Genomic DNA, 6,403 nt, shown 5'->3' with positions numbered 1-6,403 from the left:
CGATAATGGCTTACTTAGTATCATCAATACTCCCAAAATGACATCCGTCTTTTGCACGTGAATGACTTATTCCGCACGCTATCCTCCTCGGGAGAACGACTAGCAGTTAAGTGCATGAAGTCATATGATGCAATAAAGACGTGCCCCCGAGGTTTGCGAGCTCAATATGTCTACGGCGATGATTGAATTAAAGTGGCGACGCCGGCGCGGTTGTCCGCCTGGTCGTTTGATTCATCGCCAGCGAATCAGTCAATATTCACAAAAGGCTGACATGCAATAAAAGCCCTGTGACGGCATTAGATCACTATCACTAACACTAAAAATCTCATTTGTCCCAATGCTGCAAGGCCTTGACACCAACATGTACTGTCATTGGCAATTACACAGGTACATTTACTGGCACATACTTTTTTTTTTTAAATGCGTACAAATCAATGTTGTTTTTCTGAGTAAGAATCACAAACTTTGCTTTTTAAAGTTGTATCTGGTTCCAGTACATCTGCAACTCTAGTGAGACTAAGGGGTTCGGAAAATGGGTGGATGGAAATAATAAAACTGTATAATATTGCAGGCCTCTGGTAGAAACCTCTTTTTTTTTTTAAAATTTATGTCACAACTTAGTAAATTACATATTGTTCACAAATCTACGTATATTAATGGCCAGTCCACACATGTGGGTGTTGAGTGGTGACAATGTCTTGCTTTCTTTGAAAATGCAATGTTAAAGTTATATGCTCTTTTGGGGGGGTCTCTTGAAAAGCAATTATTTTTCAGATTTGGTTTCTTGGAAAGCATCCCGGTGTTGAGGTGGATGCTGCTGGTTCGTGACGGTATGGGCGTCTTTCATTCCATTTTGGTGTTGGGTGGGCGCGGTGATGTAACGTCCAGTGTGGGCAGACACGACTTGCACGATTGTGCGATCCAAAAATAAATATATATATATGATGATGATGATGATAGATCTTTATTCATTCCTCAGCGGGGAAATTTACTTGTCACAGCAGCGTACAAGAGTGCAAGAATAAAGAGACAAGTGCCAAATGTAAAAATGGATAAATAAAAGACAAGGACAAAGACAAGTGCCACTAGTAGCGGTAGAGACGAAACACATGATCAGGTTTTATATATATATATATATATATATATATATATATATATATATATATATATATATATATATATATATATATATATATATATATATGATATAAATTTATATTCTTGTCAAATTCAAAAAATATATATATATTGATTTTATTATATATATATATTTCTAATATATATATATATTCTTGTCCTTGCATTGTCACGTGAAGAACACGAACAATGCAGACGGTGCAATTGAGCAGTGCAGAGGCCGCCGATGGCGCATGTCTCATGTTTGCTGCTAGGTGGCGCCCTCGCATATGGCCAGAGCGGCAATCCACAACCACTATGTGCGCGTTTCTTCCCTCCCACATTCACTTCTCTCGCTCTCTCTCTCTTTCTCTCTCAGTCTATCCTGGGTACGACTCGGCCGGTGCACACAATGCGCTTCGTTCTGTAAGACGCGCGGTTTGTGGACAAAATAAAGAAATAAAAATTAAATCCGGATATCCTTTTTCCAATTGTAATTACTATTTTATGAGGCACGTGGGATGTAAGGCGCGTGGATGCGACGCACCCCCCACCGGAGCTGGATATCGACCTCGTTTTGGATTCCCATTCGGAGCTCGCCGCTTACAATCGGGAGGACGCGGTGAGTGTGCCAGCCAGCGACGCGTTGCCCTTCTTCTTCCTCTAATTGCCATTAAGGTGGGCCGCCGGTGCGTTCAGTGAAATTTGCAAATTTGATGATTGGTGAGGATTCATTGGTGTTCCATCACTACGGAGGCTTTACGGGAGGAAAGTGAGGACCATCTGTTAACATCTGATAATCTGCATGAAGTGCAAGTTGCTTGTAAAGCGCTCAGTTAAAAGGCAAAACCTTTGACTTTATTTCTATAGGGCGAAAAGTCTGATAATGGACTCAAATGTTTACAGTAGGACATCTTTACTTTGATACAAAGTGAGGTGACATCTTTTGTATTTTAACGCAATGTGGGCCTGATGTTGTCATATTTGTTTCAACGCATCAAATCCTTAATGGGAACTCATTGATCAAGACAATTAGAAATGTGCTTTATGTATTAAGGTGAAGAATTGAATCTATTTGTGGTGCAAAAATTGGGCAACATTTGATAAGCGGCAAAGTGAACCCGTCTCCTTGAGGAGACAACACGCGTATCCATTTTGTCAACATTTCTTTCAAACACTTCAGTCGCTCCCCAGTGACAGTTCAGCAGCACTAATACGGGTAAATAGTTTTTTTGCGCTATCTCTGATAGAAAAGAAAAATGTTCTTTTGGGTCTCGTGTGATGAGGCCCACAGATTGTGGTCCGAAGGCTCTACTGAAATTGGTTTGTTGTGTTTATTTGCAGTAGCTCAATAGACATTTTCAGAGTTTTTCAATGCTGCCAAAGGAAACGTTCTAGTGATTTTGTCCTATTGCTACCAAATTTGAACCACGTATATTAATGTGCGGCAAAAATTTAAGTTGTGGTTGTAGCATGTGGTCCGAGTATAGCGAAGAAGTTTGATGATGAAACAAAAAAAACCTCTAAATATCTTGCGATGAATAATTCAGACCCCTAAGGTAATTTCACGATTAACATCAAATCGGTAGACCCACAAAAAAAAAAAATCTCAATAAGCCACGCCCTGAAACACCAAAGAATGCTGGCTTTATTGTTTAGCCAATTTGGCTCGTAGAATCTTAACAAAAATTAATCATCCCCAGTTCCAGTTTGATTTGACGAGATGAAATTTGGTAGGCATGTCTATCGCAAGTGGACCCACAAAAAAGTCTCAAGAAGCCATAAACGTAAAGATAGGCGGTCTGAGATTGAAGAGGCCATTTTGAATCTATCACACTGTCTAGAATTTAGCAATAAAAATTCAGCCCTAAAAATCGATTTGATTTAAAAAAATGCAAGGCATTTCTATTGTGAGTAGACCCCCCCCAAAAAAAAAATTTCAATAATGTATACCCCTCAAAACACTCAGGAATTCTGTCTTTTGAAGCAGCCCAGTTCTGAAAAGGTTAATTTGGGTATTTCCAGGGGTCCTTCAAAGACAAACTTACAGATTTTGTGGTATCTCAATCATAAGAAGATCCACAAAAAAAAAAAGTTTAAAACCCAAAAATGACTTGAAGTTTGAAGCAACCTATTTTGGGTTAGTAGTTTTCTAAACTCATCTTCAGGATTCTATAGCAGAGAAGATTTAATAGGCCCATCTTGACCTCAATTGACTTTCGGAGGCGTTACTAGATTCAACGCATCGAAGCTCCAAGGACAATCTCAAACTTGGTGCGAGGACAACACATGACGTAGTAGTCGTTAGCCATTTCCGGGCGTGTTTAAAAAAACATGTCCAATCCAATAAATCAGCTCCAAAAAGTCCGTTCATACATCTGCCCTGAGGCGTTTTATCGCCCCCCCCACTAACATTTTTCTTCTGTCTGTCAGTCCTCCCAACTTTCACGCTCCCATGATAGGCGTCTCCCTATGAGTCATCCTTTTCAGCCGAAAATAAGCAGCATTAGAGTCTTTTCTCCCATCTCTTAGATTTTTTAGTTTTCCTTTCAGTATACCAAATAAATCTCCAAGCATGTTTGGCCTCCTAAAAAGCTTTCCAAGGAGCTTGGGATTCCAGCAAACAAGTGGGTCACCATGGCAACCAGCGCAGTAAGCCTCTTTCCTGCAGGGAATGTGCAACATCCCAACGAGCCCATTGGCCTGTTTAGCTCAGCCCAATCTGGAAACGTAAAAAGTAAATATAGCCTTGAAATTATCATTAGAATACAAATTTCCCTTCTGGCATTGCTTTTGACAAATCCTTTCTATTTATATCTAATCATTGGCAACGCTGAGTGAGATGCCAGACAGGTTTCAAAAGTCTGTCAGAGTGACGAGTTTGTTTTTATTTATGGCTATGACGATACCGAATGTTGCTTTTGGGATGTTTGATCGAGGCTTATCAAAGGTGTTGGAAATTCAAATTATATATAAAAAAAAATACATCTGGAGTTGCAGAAATCTAACTGAACTCATTTTTATGACGCCATCATTTCTGCATTTCACTGAGCGACGTTGCGGATATTAAGCAAGATGGAAACAGGCAGAAACGTTTTTTTTTCCGGCGTGTGCATCGGCTGCTTCTGCACACTATGACAAGTATGAGAGATGTTGAAGGACCTCTTGACTTGCTCAACGTTTAGTATGCTGTCGAATGAGACTGCCGGTTGACCATGAAATCGGCTTGCGCTGCTAATTAAATATCCATTGTTACATTCGCGAGTCACTCGGAACCGACTCGGTCGATAGTGGTGTCATCGAGCGTTTTTTTTTTTTTTGGTCAAGTATATATTTGGAATGTCACAGGCTGCTGTTTTAATTACCCGCCGGGTACTTTGTTTTCCCTAGATGAGTCGAAACACTTTGCTCAAAAATCATCAGAGGTTGTTATTCACGATATGACAGGAGGGTATAGCCCCCCCAAAAATGTCAGCCTCGCATTTAACGGCGTAGGTAGCATTAGAGGGTATCCAAAAGCGATCAAAGTGACAAAGCCGTCGTCCATCAAGCTCTTTATGAGCCTTGAAGTCTGATAAATGTGTCCGCATGCATTTTCCGCATGTTTACTTTTCCGGGCAATATCGCTGACCTTTTCTCTTCCTTTTTTTTTGTATCGCCAACCTCCGACCACAGAGGCGAAATGAAACAAAGATGCAATGCTTCTCGGCGACTGGCGCTCTAAGGGAAGTTAATTTATGGCCTGTTTGGGAGGCAGGTTTGGGCCTGAATGCAAAATAAGGTGGCGCACCTGCAGCCGCATACAAATGAATGGAAACGTTGCTTCGTATTTATGCCTCCCTCCCCAAACCGTCGGGACCTCCTGATCTGACCACTAATTGCCCCGGCAACGAGAGCTGAAGCCGGGCGCCCGTATTTGTAAATATCAGCTACGGAATCGGCAAATTAGAGACGTGACAAACGCCGTATTTGCCTTTTTTCATCACATTAGCGTGATTACAAAAGTCCAACCCGTTAGGCCGTGCCCGTTGGAACCCACGCTAACATTTTTCTCACCCACGTTGACAAATGACGACTTTCTCGCTGACCTTAAAAGCATTCCAAATGATTACACAAGCCGCTGAATGTCCCCTTAAATGGAAATAGGGCTCTCCCATTCATACTTGAGAAGATTTAACGAACGCGGGAGTGTCTCAGCGGGCAGGTAATTAAAAGGTTTTCACGCAGGTGGATAACGCCACAATGGAACTGGCGTTACGTGACGCCCTTTCTTCTGGCTTTAATTAAACCCAGTTGCGTTTGAAATGCATTAAAGGAGGACGCATTTGTCGAGTTTATCAGAATCTGATTCCACTTGTAGCTTCCGAATGAATTGCAGCGCTTTTGACTCGGAGAAAATTGATTCTACTAATCAATAGCCTCGGATTGGATTGTGCGGGGCGCCGTTTTCGTCGAGAAGGGGCGAAAGATTATACAAAAAAAAAAACATTTCACACGCCTGCTGTTCTGGTCACACGTGCTGAGCTGCGGGATCTCTCGGCGAAAAATAAACATCCCCCGCCAGCCCTTTGTCAGCTTGATAGTGGGGACGCTGGCATTGACGCGGCGCCCCAGTGGAGCAAAGCCGCTTAAAGGACCGCACGGTTTCGCCTCACCTTGGAACTAATTGACTGCCTGGGAGCTGGCGTTTTGAAAAGTGCTGACGTCTTTTGTTTGTCCGCGCACGCCGGCCGTAGACTCGGATTGTTCTGTGAGCTTTATAGCCGCCTGTCGTTCGGGCCTTGCGTTGGGACAGGGTCAGTGTTGCTACCTTTCAAACAAAACAACAACAAAGGCTGAGAAAAATAATCTCCTTCCTCTACCGGTTTAAAAACCACAATCAGCGATGAGGTCTCTGAGGTCCAACAGGAAATTTGTATGATTCGTTTTGGTTCACTACCTGACACCTGAGCGACAACATGTCATTACGAATATCTGCTTTTCAATTTATGGTCAACCCTCACAATGTGTAATATTGACTAATCTCAATGAGGAAAAGCATTGGGGCGATGCAATGACGACTGGCAACTGTTTCTTAAGTTGGTCGCCGCAAGACTGTAATCAGTCATGATGTCAAAACGCTGCCCCACGAGTGCCGCCGCAGCTCGTTCAGCCAAATAATAAGCAGCACACACGACGACACAGTCGTGCAGGTAAAGAGAAAGCGCAATATTTTACTCCCATAGTCGGAGGATTTTGAACGTTCTTCAAAGTACCAGAGAATCTACCTTGAAGTTGGCAGGAACGC

General features: G+C 42.2%; 1 protein-coding gene across 15 annotated transcripts in view; it reads left to right on the top strand.

Annotated features, from left to right (window-relative positions):
• Positions 1-6,403, top strand: part of LOC125977602 (adhesion G protein-coupled receptor L3) — a 99,751-nt gene that overhangs the window by 6,835 nt on the left and 86,513 nt on the right. Inside the window, exon 1 of one of the 15 annotated variants that reach the window (XM_049734376.2) lies at positions 1,345-1,738. The exons of 13 other annotated variants lie outside the window; for them this stretch is intronic. The gene's annotated coding sequence lies outside the window, so the exon portion shown is untranslated. Of the gene's footprint in view, positions 1-1,344; positions 1,795-6,403 lie in introns of those variants that run through there. One more of the 15 variants, XM_049734385.2, reaches the window with a different exon arrangement.

The sequence above is a fragment of the Syngnathus scovelli genome, chromosome 1, assembly GCF_024217435.2.
Source record: "Syngnathus scovelli strain Florida chromosome 1, RoL_Ssco_1.2, whole genome shotgun sequence".
NCBI classification, from domain to species: domain Eukaryota; kingdom Metazoa; phylum Chordata; class Actinopteri; order Syngnathiformes; family Syngnathidae; genus Syngnathus; species Syngnathus scovelli.
Note: the sequence above shows the minus strand (reverse complement) of the source record. Positions and strands in the feature narration are given on the sequence as shown.